Source organism: Trichechus manatus, unplaced genomic scaffold (genome assembly GCF_000243295.1).
Source record: "Trichechus manatus latirostris isolate Lorelei unplaced genomic scaffold, TriManLat1.0 scaffold00251, whole genome shotgun sequence".
NCBI classification, from domain to species: Eukaryota; Metazoa; Chordata; class Mammalia; order Sirenia; family Trichechidae; genus Trichechus; species Trichechus manatus.
In genome coordinates, this window is record NW_004444187.1 from 1,504,608 (window position 1) to 1,519,398 (window position 14,791).

At 39.3% G+C, this 14,791-nt stretch overlaps 1 protein-coding gene across 1 annotated transcript in view; it reads right to left on the bottom strand.

The window, feature by feature from the left end:
• Nucleotides 1–14,791, bottom strand: part of CAPZA2 (capping actin protein of muscle Z-line subunit alpha 2) — a 46,973-nt gene that overhangs the window by 29,790 nt on the left and 2,392 nt on the right. The gene's annotated exons all lie outside the window — the stretch shown is intronic.

Genomic DNA, 14,791 nt, shown 5'->3' on the forward strand with positions numbered 1-14,791 from the left:
TGAGTCAATTCCAACTCATAGTGACCCTACAGGACAGAGTAAAACTGCCCCATAGGGTTTCCAAGGAGTGACTGGAGGATTCGAACTGTCCACCTTTTGGTCAGCAGCTGTAGCTTGCCATAGCTCTTAACCACTGTGCCACCAGGGCTCCATATGGTACCCAGTATTACATAATTAGTTTTGTGAAAGAGTCCTGAGCATTTATAATAGTATTCCAACCAATATACTGTAACCTTTCAAAAAGTTGAAGTAGTGTTCCTAAAAGTGTGGTCCTCAGACAAGCAGCATCAGCAGCACCAGCGATCTTGCTGACCAATCCATATTTGCTGTCCCTACTTTCTTACCGCATATTCTTAATTTCTTGTAATCTGGTGTCTGCCATCTACTAAACTATTCCTCAAAGATGACTGCCTAGTCCCCAAATAAAATAACCTATGCTTTGCTATTACCTATCACGTCCATTTTTTTTTCCCAACTCTTCTTCTTTGCCTGGATTACTTCAGACAAGTAATTCTTACCCTAGTTACAATCAACTGGTAAGATTTTAAAGTGAGACCAAAAGATTCCATTTCAATTGCTCTGGGGTAGGACCTGGGTATTGGTAATTTTTTTTTTTTTTTTTTTTAAAGCTCCCCAGGTGATTCTAATGGCTAGTCAGAGTTGAGAACCACTGCTCTAGGTTATCTGCTAAGGTAACCTAAATAACTTACAGGGCCACTATTCTTTTTCTACAATCTAAATATAGGTATTCTCTCTTCTATATTTGCCTAAGCAGTCTCTTGGCTTCAACTATGACTTCTATTCAACAAAGTCTCAGTTTTCTATCCTCAGTCCTGATCACTCCTTTGAGCCCTAGTACCATTTTGCTAAGTATCTACAAGCACCTCAATATGATGATGCTCAAAAGTAGACTAATTATCTTTCCTACTAAACCAGCTCTCCCCATCGTGTGTTTCTTCTCTATTAAGGAAAATACCATTCTCCTAAACCATTCATTCTTGAAACCTTTTAAATGACCTCTCTGGCAATAATCACCTACTGATCATTCCCACTGTGACTTCCCTAACATGCAGGCCTTTGTTTCTGCTCACCCTGCTATAATCCTACTCCAGTTTCTCTGTTGCAATCAATTTTACTCATCATCAGATTAATCTTCCTGGCAGTACTACTATAATTACTCCCCACCCTTTGTCTCTACTAAAAACTCTGTAATTCCAAATTATATCACAAACAGGCCTGACACCATCTCCCTTCAACCTATACCAAGTATACCCCATTTCCATTTCTTAATTATGATGTTGTCATGGGAATGTCCTTTCCCCATCTCAAGTATGAATCCTTCCAGGCTCAGCTTAATGACACATTCTCTAAATGTTATATCCCCCTTACAAAAACAAACAAAAACATCAACTCTCTTCTAAACTGCCATAATACTTTCTTTTTTAGAGCATTTATCACAGATATTTAAGAACTAAATCACCGCGATGGCTACAAAGCCTTACAAAATTTGGACTTTCTCTCTTGCTCACTCCACTTGAGCTACACATGGCCTTTTCTTGTTTCTTGGATACACCAGATGAATTTCATCTTCAGGGTCTGTGTTCTTGCTGTTCACTCTGCCCAGAATCCTTCTCCCAGATATGAGAATAGCTCACTCCCCCACTTTACCTTCACCGTGAGGTCTTTCTGACCACCCTATTTAAAACTGTAACCACCCCCATTTCCCTTCCCCCCTCCCCACAACAACCAATTCCCCTTTCCTGCTTCATTCTTCTCTATAGTTTTCATTACTATATAATACACTACATATTTTTCTTCTCCTACTATAATGCAAAATCTCTTCCATTAGGGAAGAGATTTTTTTCCCTATATACCGCCATATCTGAGGTCCCTGAGTGGTGCAAACAGTTTGTGCTTAACTACTAACCTAAACACTGGCAGTGTGAACCCACCCAGTGGCACCCAGGAAGAAAGGCCTGGCAGTCTGCTTCTGTAAAGATTACCCAAAAACCAAACCCACTGCTGTCTAGTTGATTCTGACTCACAGCAACCCTGTAGGACAGAGTAGAACTGCCCCATAGGGCTTCCGACCCTATAGGACAGAGCAGAACTGCCCCGCAGGGTTTCCAAGGCTGTAAATCTTAAACCTTTATGGAAGAAGACTGCCACATCTTTCTCCCATGGAGCGGCTGGTGGGTTTGAACCCCGAACTTTTGGTTAGCAGCTGAGTACTAAACCACTGCCACACCAGGGCTCCTTCTCTGTAAAGTTTACAGCCAAGAAAACCCTATGGAACAGTTCTACTGTGTAACACATGGAGTCCCCATGAGCTGGAATTGACTTGACAGCAGTGGGGTTTTGCCTATATGCTTCCATATCTGAATGCTTAGAATGGTGCCTGGCACATAGCAGGCTCTCAAATATTTGCTGAGTATGAATAAATAAACATTCTCTCTCCCTTCAAGGCACGATCCCTGTAGCCTCTGCCCCATACTCTGTACTTAGTAGATAGTTGTTCACTATGTGTTGAATAAATCTATAAGCAAGAACAAAAACTCCCATTTATTGACCATCCAGAGTCAGGAAATATAGCGTTTCAGTGAGATCAACATTATAAGAATTATCACTAATGCAATTCTGTATAGATTGTGAATTTTAAAATAACCTACATTTAAAAAGAAAAGCAAAAACAAAAACTTATGCTAATATAAAGCAGCAGTATAGGATAATGGTTTACACTGCTGTCTCTGGAGCCAGAATGAATGGGTTGGATTTTTACCTCCACTACTCATTAGCTGTGTGACTGCAGCTGAATAAATAATATTAGCTATTATTATTATATTATTAGTTGTTATTATTATTAGGGACCAGGTAGTGTTTCATTCTGTTGTACAAAAGGTTGCTATACATCGGAAATGATTCAATGGCACCCAACAACAACATTATTAGGGGTGTCCCTGGTGGTGTAGAGATAAAACATATACTTGCATCAATACAGTCCCAGTATCCCTAAAAAAATAGCTCTAAACACATACATTTTCTCACTGTCACATTACATGTTAGTTTCTTTGTGCCTAACAGTGGTACAAGGGTGGCGTAAGCATTTTTGTTTGTTTTCAGTGCATTTACTTCCCATACACTGACATCCCTCTCCCATCCATGTGACCCTGCTCACCTCAAACACCAGTGATACCAACACAAGAGAAAATGCTAGTTTCCTAGTTGCATGGTAGCAATGTGCATTTAGAAGATCTGGGTTTTTTGGTCTAAGCTCTTAAAATGATCTGTAGCCACCAAATTTTTATTTATATGTATTTATTAATGTCTATAAACCTCAATTTTTTATCTGTAAACTAAGGGAGATAAAATGTATCATTGTCTCTTAACCTTTTTTAAAATCCTTGCCTCTGTTTGATAAAATAATAAATATTATCTATAACTACTTTCTGAGACTTGTTACCTTTAATTTGTGAAAGAGAAAACGGATATCCAGAAGTGGGACCTGAATGAAGTTTTCAGATGAAGTCCAGGGATTTTTATATTGCTCCCTCTCAATATAGCACAATCTTTCTATGATGATTCAGAAGACAAGTTGGAAAAAAGAAACCTCTGGGTAATCTCATCTACATCCATTGCTTCTACTACTACTGCCACACAGACAGCTCTCCAATCTATCCACCTCCTATCATAATCTCTATCAAGACCAAGATCCATTTTTCTAATGATAACTTATCTATCAGAAACTCCATCAAAATGCTTCAAAGATAACTCAGTCTAAACCTGCCTCATCCAAACCACTGTTCTGTTCTTTAGAATTATTGACACTACTGAAATCTCATTCCACTTTCTTCCCTTTCTCCCACAGTCAATCACGATCAGTCTGTCTCTTAAATCCAATTCCTTTTTCTTTGATTCCATTCCATTCAGACATAGCCACTTTGTTTTTGGATTGTTACAATAGCTGCCTTGCCTCTAGTCTCATCCTTTTCCAAAATTCATTCTCCACCCTGCCACCGGATTCTGAGATTTTTCAATGCAAATTCTGATCATGTTTCTCCCCTGCTTAAAAATCATTCAACGTTCCCCACTGCCAAAAAGATGCAGTCCACAGTCCTTAACATGGCATATAAGGCTCTCCCATATCTGAAGACTGTAAAACGTAATTAACTGTTAACAGCAGAAGCTTTAAAATAAAATAAGCTTCACTGCTTATTACCTATATGACCTTAAGCAAATTAAATTGTTTCCTCAACTGTGGTACATAATACACTTAGAACAGTACTTAGAGCAAGCCCTTGAATAATTGCTGTTACTCTTCTAGTCTTTTTTTCTACTTTCTAGCTCCTACAGCCTCTCCACTTTCTCATCTCACATATATACAACACTGCATTCAGTCTCTCAAACAAGAACTCTTGTCTTCATGCCTCCATAGCATTACATACATATGATTTGACCATCTTTTATCGACTGCTATGAAACTTAAGCACCGTATCTTAAACTTTGCAAATTATCAGAAGGACATGTAGAAAACTTTAAGATCAAATTATGTTATTAAAAACTTCTCGATATATTAGGTAGTACAGTAATCACTAACAAATACTTTTAGTACTATCAAGACATGTGCTACAAGGCCTAAAATTAAGGCTATTACTTGTGCCTTAATATCTTAGGGAAAACTGATTTCCCATCGAAGAGGTCCCCTAACCAAACGCCATCCTTATCACAGGAACCAGACACAGTTCCTACTTATTCCTGAGTAGCAGGCTTCAGTTCCTTGCCAGCCCAGGAACTATTCAAACAAGCCAATCACACCCTCCTGTGGGAGCCAGGGGTGTATCAGTTTCACACAGCTGCTGTAACAAAGCACACACCACAAAATGGGAGGCCTAAAACAACAAAAATGTATTTCCTCACAGTTCTAGAGGTTAGAAGTCTGAATTCAGGATGTCAGCAGGGCCATGTTCTCTCCGAAGGCTCTAGGGAAGATCTTTCCTTGTCTCTTCCAGCTTTTGAAAGCCCCAGGCAGCACAACTCCAGTCTCCATCTCCTTGTCTTTACATAGCCACCTTCCCTGTCTATGTGTCTCCTCCCTCTTTTGAAGAACACCAGTCATAATGGTTTGGGCCCACTCTACCCTACCCTCTTGATACTACAAAGCCTGCCTCCGACAACCCCTATTTGTTCACTTTGTTCTGAAGTGCAACCCCTGTGTGGCCCTGAGTGTACTCTACCACTACCACCACCCCCGGGGCTGAGAGTAAATGTGGGTAATAAACTGCCATCAATCTCTTCTGTCCAGTGTTGGGTGTTGTATGTACAGCTATCCCCGTAACCTTAGGGAAGGAATCCTCCCTCACCAATATGGTGAAAAGCTGGCAATTAAAATAAGACCTTGCTTACCTGGGAGGGTCAAATTTAAGATACATAATTAAGTACTAGGAAGCAAGGAGCTCAGTTATTTAAAATCTAGCTTAAGCCGCAAGTTGTTATACAGTCCAAACACTTAAAGGGCATGAAAGATTCTTCAGAAATCTTCTTTATTCTTGTTTCAGACATAGTTTTCTGTGTGATTATCTATCCTCTAATGGATTTGAAAGGAGAGGGGAAACGGTTGACAAGTTACACCTAGCACATTAAAAAAAAAAAAAAAGGCAGGATCTGAGGCAACCAGACAAAGGCCGTAGAAAACGAAGTTCCTTTACAGGAATGAATGAAAAAATTATTTGAGTTCTAAGTTCAGGAGCCAGTCAAACCTCTTAAAAAGAGAGCTCTAAACTTCTTAAATGATGTTTTACTGAATAACTACAAGCTTATATCAATAACCTTTTCAGATGAAAATGATCAAGATTTTGAATTATGGGATGATGTACGATTAAACATTTCAAAACCTCCAGACTTACTACAACTCTACTGAGACTTCAGAAATGATGAATAACTGGGAAAGATCTTGTGGATGTGATCAGAATAGTAAGATTCAAGTCTCTTGCACCAATTTTTGGGAATCTTTCTCCACTTTTCTCTACTTCTCAGTCTGTAGAGAATTCCTTGCCAGTACAGAAATAAGAAGATAAAATTGGTTTATTAAATAGTGAGAAATGGTCTTTGATGGAGCAAATCAGAAGACTGGAAAGTGGAATGGACTTCCTCAAAACTGAACACGATGCCATCCCAGCAGTTTGTGACTTTGTTCAACCTTCTTTGCATCAGTCTCCCCACAAAGACTCCACAGACAGTGGACAGATTAAATAGATCAAACAAGGGGAAAAAAAGATATTCATCTTTCAATATCAGATGATGTTGATTTCATGATTCTTAAAGAGAATTCCCCAAGTTCTTTCCCCAAGAGAGAAAGGAAAGAATGCCATCTTCTTCTCCATCAAGTAAAAACACAGTTCATTTTGATAAACCCCCTAGTAAATGGCCCCTGCTTTTCATCATGTAGTACTTTCTTACTGTCAAATGTTAGCAGACACAGTGGTTTAGGATCAGAGGTATGTCGGATTGCAGACAGTGAGAAAAACCTTATGTAATGCCGGGACGCTGCCTGCCACACATTGTTCCTGATGTGTTGCTGGCAAACAGAGAGGAGGCCCTCCCCCTCAGTGTGTAGAGCAGGCCTACATCCTAAGCCTAAAGAGAGAGATTAACTTCTCTACACACCTTTCAGTTTGATCAAGAGGCCAGATGAGGAGCAAAGGCAAATGATACTGACGTGTGTGGCATCTGTGTGTCAGGGTGGACCAATGTGTGCAGAAGTCAAACTTTTCCCACAGTGTTGGGAACAGGTTAATCACAAAAACCTAGAAAAACTACTACTTGTGGCTGAATCCTGAGGTGCACTGGTGCCTTACATTCCTAAAGTTATTCATATCTCCTTGGTTCTTTACAAATTGCAACAGATGTTAATGGAAGGGAAGGCAGATTTGGTACGAAAAACTGTTATCAAAAGCCTTGGTATCATTATGGGATACACTGATGATCGAGATAAATATCAACAGGATTTTGAATTGTTGCTCTTAGCTTTGGGTGATCCCTCAGAACGAATAGTAAAACACATCAAGTATTTTTAACAGTTTATGCTGCCTACACTACAGAACTTGGAAATTTACAATCTAATCATACCTACACTGCTGAATAAGACTGAAAAACTTCTCAGTGAAGGAGGGCATGGGCTGCTTTGTAGTCCTGGATTCCATCACTCTTTGCATCACTTTTTAAATAAGTAAAGACAAGCTTCATGGTGAAGTGCCACAGACAGAAGTGACTAGGTTCCCTCAGCCTATGTTGTCTCTTCAAGACATGTCAACTATTATTGGAAGTCACGAGCAACTGGCAACACTACTACAACATTATGATTACCAGCTGAAAGCTTCTTTTGTGGAACTGAGTGCAAATCTAGCCTACTATGAGTTACTCTTAACTGTTCTGCAGTATAGGGTATGGTGCTGTCCGTAAGTCAGCACTTGTGAAGTATACTGATATGAAACTCTACTAGCTCAGACAGTTGTTTCCACACTCACTACTCTCTCCAAACCAAAAAAACAACCCCACTGCCATCAAGTCAATTCTGATTCATACTGACCCTTAAAGGGCAGAGTAGAACTGCCCCATAGGGTTCCAAGCGGCGGATGGTGGATTCGAACTGCCGACCTTTCGGTCAGCAGATGAATGTTTAAGTACTGTGCCCCCAAGGACCCTAACTCTCTCCAGTGACCCTGAATTCTGCCAGGATTGTTACAATTCTGGCCTTTGGCACTAGTATGGAAAGTTATTCAAAGAGAGCTGCCAGAAAGAGTGAAAACGCAGTTGGCTTCTTTCCTGAAAGACCCTCAATATCAAGACCAGCATTCTTTGCATACAGGGGCCTAAAACATTTGGGAGAGTTAGGCCTAATGCAGAACGCAGATTTTCAGACTAGTCTTGTTGCTCTGCTAAATGATCTACATGACAACCTGCTAAAGCATTTTCTCTGCTTTCTACAGTGTGCGTGTGAATAGTAGGCTTAAATTTTTTTAATTAAAAAAAAAAATTTCAGCAACTAAAAAAAAAGTGAAGGAGACAAAAGTATAAAAAGCAGACAATGCATGTGCACAGCAGCGTGCACACACACACAGTCACTACAAAAAATAAATAGCCATTAAATTTATAGGCAAACAGCTCTGAACTCCCCAGTAGTCCAAAGGTATACTGCATGGGAAATATTTACACTAAGAATTATTTATTGTTTACTTAAATTCAAATTTAACCAGGCATCCTGCATTTTACCTGACAATCCTACCTCAACCCTTATAATTTCCATACGCATCATTCCATACAGTTACTTCCTTCTTGGAGCCCTGGTGGTACAGTGTAAAGCTCAGCTGATAACCACAAGGTCAGCAGTTTCAATCCACCAGCCATCCCCTGGAAACCCTATGAGACAGCTCTACTCTGTTCTATAGGGTCACTATAAGTTGCAATCGACTTGATGGAAATTTTTTTTTTTTTTTTAAACTTTGTTCTTGATCAAGCAGGAGACATAAGAGCAGGAATCTCTCAAATCTGGGATGCCTATCATACTACCTGGAAAGCTTTTGAAAAAAATACAGACTCCTATGCTCCATTCCAGACCTACTGAATCAATTGCCAGAGAGTTGGGACCTAGAAATCCGTATTTTAGAAAATCTCCCTAGGTGATTCTGATGGAGATGGTGGCCAGATATTGTACCCCCTGTCCTAGATGAAACTGTATGTGCAAAATTTGAGGTACGTGGTTGTTATGGATTTAATTGTATCCTCCCAAAATATGTGAATTCCCAGCCCTTCTAACTGGATGTGATCCTGTTTGGAAATAGTTTTTCTTACATTATGTTAATGAGGCCATATCAGTGTAGGGTGGGTCCTAAACCTAATCACTTCTGCGTTATAAAAAGACCAGAATAAACACAAGGGGAAGACAGAGTCCATGTGAAGACTGTCCACAAGCAAAGGAATGCTAGCAGTTACCAGACACTAAAAGAGGCCCATAGAAGCAATGGACATGGCCGAGACTCTGATTTGGACTTTTAGCTTCCAGAATGGTAAGACAATAATTTTCTGTTCTTTAAAGCCATCCACCCGTGGTATTTCTGTTACGGCTGTATCCACTGCCGTTGAGTCAATTCTGACTGATAGAGACCCTACAGGACAGAGCAGAACTGCCCCACAGAGTTTCCAAGAGCACCTGGTAGATTCGAACTTTTGGTTAGCAGCTGTAGCACTTAACCACTATGTCACCAGGGTTTCCATCTGTTATAGCAGCCCTAGCAAACTAAGACAGTGGTCTTATGGAGAATGGGAATCACAGGTTTTACTCGGCTCTCAAAAAATGTGACAACAAAAATGGTCACTGTCTTAGAGACCAGAAGGAACTGTTATTCATTTTTCCATGTCAACTATAAAAAGTATTTAAAGTTGTTTCCCACAAGTCTCTAAAAACTTGCCCATGCTTCATTCAGAGTTACACGTAAAATAAGAGTAGAAAAACACTTTTTTGAGCTTCAGTAGCTGATAACCAAGTGATTACTATTTCATGTCTGTGTTATGGACTAATTTATTTTAATACAAGTATACTTAGAATGGGCACTTGTTTTAATAAGTTTTCCTTTAAAAATTTCCTTTATAATTATCATTTTGAACAGTAATTAAAAACAGGTCCCATATCACCTAACCTAAAAACTAGGTTATCTACAAAATTCAACATCAAGTCTTCTTTAAATATGTTTTTATCATTTATTTAAAACATTAATAAAGCTATGACTCTAAAGTAGGTGTTACATAACTGAAAAAGCAAAGGTTACATAAACTATTATTTATCTTGTATTTTCAATTTCTTTCTCTGCTTTGAATTATTTCCCTCAGCTCACAAATACCCTAATTTTCTGTATCATTAAAAAAAAGTATCCCTACAATGATATACAAAGGAAAAAATGAAGCAGTAAAACCTATTGTTTTCCTTTGCTTCACTACCAGATTTTTTCCAATAACTTATAGTTAGTCTCCACTTATCATTTAGTCAGCATTAACACAGCACCTAATACAGTGGCTCTCAACCTTGGGTACACTCAAATGATCTGCGGATGATACTGGTGGTTCAGTGGGAGAATTCTTGCTTCCATGTGGGAGACCTGGGCCAATGCGACCAGGAGGCTTGTGTGTTGCTATGATGCTGAACAGGTTTCAGCAGAGCTTTCAGACTAGACAGATTTGGAAGAAAGGCCTGGCGATCTACTTCTTGAAAACTGGCCAATGAAAACTCTATGGATCACAATGGTCCAATCCTCAACTGATCAGGGTGGTGGCATAGGACCAGACAGCTTTTCGTTTTGTTTTGCGTGGGGTCTCCACGAGTCGGACGCTGACTCACCGGCAGCTAACAACATGTTCCAGGCCTCACCCATGAGTGGAGTCTGTATGCACATACACATTTGTTTATAAACTCTCCAGCTGATTCTAATGTGCAGCTAGAGTTGAAAATCACTCATCTAATATATGCCAAGCACTCTACTGTAATTACAAAGATGAGTAAGGCACAGGGCCTGGCCCTGAAGAACACAGGAAATAAGAACATCAAGTAAACCAACTGAAATTGTTAAATGTGGTAAAGTAGAGGGTCAGTGAAAAAGAGGAAGACTCTCAAGATGGATTGACACAGTGGATGCAACAAATGTGCTCAAACATAGCAAGAACTGTGAGAATGGTGCAGGACTGGGCAGTATTTCATTCTGTTGTACACAGAGCCGCTATGAGTCAGAACCGACCCGATGGCACCTAACAACAACAACATGGCAAAGGTAAGTACAAACTGCAAAAAGAGCAGAGACAGGCCAGGATACAAAAGAAAATGAGGGAAGCCTTTGGGTCTGGTTATTGAAAGATGAGCAGTTTACAATGCAGACAAGATTGAGAGCCATTTCTGGAAGAGAGAAATCTTACACACACTCTTCAGACCCTAGTATGTAGCTTTTCTCTCCATCCTTGCTCCAAATCCTAGTCAAACTGCTCTGCTGAAAGCCACCAATGACCCCAGTCCCACCACTCAAACTGAACTTATCTGCACCACAGTTTTCCCATCTGTAAAATGAGAATATTAATAACATGGTTATTGTGAAATGAATTAAGAGAATATATGCTAACTGCCAGGCATATAGTAGATATAACTAGTTTCTAATACCTTTCTCGTAAAACCAAATGCTTTTCTCAATCTTAAAGTCCTTCTTAATCCTTCTGCAACACCAGGCACTGCTCCTTCCTGAAATTCTCTTCAACTTTCATGACACAGCGCCTATTCTGTGCTAGGTATACAACACTTCTATGTCAAGCATCACCTCTTGTCTTTTTCTCTCTCTTCCTCCTCTTATTTCCTAAATGAAAATACTTCCAAAAGTTTTGCTCTCCACCCTCTCCTCCTAAGAGCTTATCCCATCTCATGGCTTTAACTATTTTCCACAAAGAGAAGATTCCAAATCTATATATAATCTCTGGGCCTAACCTCTTTTCTGACCTTCATTTCTACATTTCTGTATCTGTAAGGCATTTTCACATAGACATCCTGCTAGCCCTGGTGGCACAGTGGTTAAGAGCTACGGCTGCTAACCAAAAAAAGTCAGCAGTTTAATCCACCAGCTGCTGCTTGGAAACCCTATGGGGCAGTTCTACTCTGTCCTATAGGGTCACTCTATGAGTCCGAATTGACTTGACAGCAACAGGTTTGGTCTGGTTTATCCTGCTAGCATCTCAAACTCGGCATTGTTTTTAGGTGCTACAGAGTCATTTTCAAATCACAGCAACCCCATGTGACAGAGCCGAAATGCCCCCATGTGGTTTTCTTGGCTGTAATCTTCATGGAAGTGGATAGCCAGGTCTTTCTCCTCCAAGCCACAGGGTGGGTCTGCACCACCAACCTTTTAGTTAGCAGCCAAGAGCTTAACCATTTGTGCCACCACAGCTCCTCAAACTCAGCATAACCAAAACTAAATTCACCGTTATTCCTCCTAGCTGTGTATTGTCTTTCCTGTGTTCTCTAGTTCTGTTAGTGGTGGTACCTCTTCCCAGACCAGATCAGACCAGACCAGACCTGTTGCCACTGAGGTGATTCCAACTCACAGGAACCCTAAAAGACAAAGTAGAACTGTCCCATAGGGTTTCCAAGGAGCTGATGGATTCCAACTGCCAACCTTTGGTTAGCAGCCGAGCTCTTAACCACTGTGCCACCAGGGCTTTTTAACATTCCAGTTATGTCTGTTTCTTCCCTTTGCCCTAAATTCACTCACCAAGTCCAGTTGATTCCAACTCCAAAATCTGTTAGCAGTCTTTTTCCTCCATTTCTTTAAGTCAAGTCCTAACACTTAACCAAGGTTTCCAACTGTTCTCACTAGCTCCAATCTGTCTAGATACATGGTTCTCGATCAGGGGCAATTTTGTCCCTCAGAGACACTTTTGATTGTCGTGACTGGGGGATGGGGGAGTGCTATTGGCATCCAGTGGGCCAAGGATGCTACCAAACATCCTACAGTGCATAGGACAACCCCACGCAACGAAGAATTATCCAGCTCAAAATGTTAATAGAGCTGAGGTTGAGAAACCCTGGTCTAGACAATGAGTTGCTTAACAGTACAATCCATCTTTGCATCTCTTATTTTACTTGCAAAGCACCTGAGATATAGCACTTAACTATTTAAATGAATTCATTTTACATGTAACTCACATTCCCTGCTCATTCCCACTTCCCTGTTTTTCTTCCTATGTTGTGTTCTCTGACACAAGCTTGCAACCCCACTGATGTCTACCATTCCTCTAGGCAGAAATACTTTTTATGTCTTCTGAATTTCCACTAGCACAAAACTTTTAAAAGTGTTAAACAAAAATAAACTTTGTTCTAAATCAAAGTGCAAATTAAGTTTAGAACTCAACACTATTTAATGTTTGGCATTTACAATTTTTACCAAAACCAAAAAGAACCATTGTTTCTCCTTTTTCAGAATAAGCTGTCAACAAATTTAAAACAAGAGACAAATCCAGAAGAGGGGTCTATCATCACCTGTCTGAGACGGAGTAAAACCACAAACTCAAGAACCCAAAATCAGGTATAAACACCACCTTTGCCACTTCCTATCTATGTGTCTTAGGTGAGGTAAAGCTTTTGAAACCTGACTTTATGTATCTGTGAAATGACAACAATAAACTACCTACCTCAAACTTACAACAAATTAAATGATGTATGTACTATCTGACTGAGCCAGGCATACAGCACATTTCTACATAAATCTTAACAGCTTCCCTTCCTTAGATCTGCAATCAATATGGGAATTCAGAAAGTTTAAAACTATTAAAAGTTTAGTTTCGTTCTTAACCATTGTCATAGGGCAATATGTGTACTGTTTAATGAGAAACTATTTTGTTCTGTAAACCTTCATCCAAAGTGAGAATAGCAGCACAACTGGAAGAACATAATCGACATAACTGAACTGTACATGTAGAAATTTTTGAAATGGTGTATCTTTGGCTATGTATATTTTTACCAAAAAAAAGAAGGGTCCTCCAAAGCTGAGAAAGGAGCGTGTTGACACGTCGTGGGGTTGCTAACCAATGTCATAAAACAGTATGTGTATGACTGTTTAACGAGAAAACATTTGTTCTGTAAACCTTCACCTAAAGTACAATTAAAAAAAAAAAAAAGAAAAACGGTCTCCTCCCCACCAAAAAAAGTTTCTTTTCAAAAATTGCAAACAAGGTTGCAGAAAGAGTAACATGATTTAGTTATTAGTTAAAAAAAATAAACCCAAACTTGATGCCGTTGAGTCAATTCCGACTCAGAGCGACCCTACAGGTCAAAGTAGAACTGCTCCAGAGTTTCCAAGGAGCAGCTGGTGTATTTGAACTGCCAACCTTAGCTCACTGTAGCTCTTAACTACTGTACCACCAGGGCTCCAGTTAAAAAATATCACCTTTAAATTCTCTCCATTTCTGATCATACACCCAACATCCTCCTCCCAAAAGATTAAAAGAACATTCAGATAACATGACAAGACTGTTAAAATTTTCACTTAACTAGTTATTTAAATTTAACCCAAAAGTTTGGTGTTTTTCTCAAATTAGAAACCTATACGTAAAATACCAACATAATATTCTTACAAAACTAAAAACACAAACTACAAAAAAAAAAAAAAAATCCCCGAACTGAAACATCAAAATCCTTTAAATAAAAATTTTCATTCATTTACTGATAAAACATTGTGCTAGGCAAGATTAGAGAATAAGACCCCACCCTAAAATAATAAAGAATCTTATCTCATTTTTAAAAAACTTTGCTTTTTTAGGCCTTTACAACACATGGCAGGCCTATATTAACTCCTACACTGCTACTTTCTCCTCAGCTTGATTTCTAGCCACTTGAGCTACTAATCACCAGTTAAGAACAGTAGAATAAAAACATGACAATCTCTTTAAAAACTTTTTAGCACGACTTAATTTTAAATGTGTGTGTGTGTACATTTTCAGTCACCAACTCATGATTCTTTACCAAAAACATACACGTGAATACTGCACAGCAACTTTTGTGGATACAGGATCTGTCTACCCTGTCTGTGGATTATAGAGAATCTTGTTTTTCTTCCCATTTTGTTGTTTTATTATCAGTTCTATCAAAGAATACAGAGGAAAAAAAAAGATTTCCGAAAATGAAAATGAGGCTGGCTTCTGCTCATTCAAATATGCAGGGAAATAAAGCATTACAATTCGGTACAAGAACAAAACACAGGATATAAAAACACTT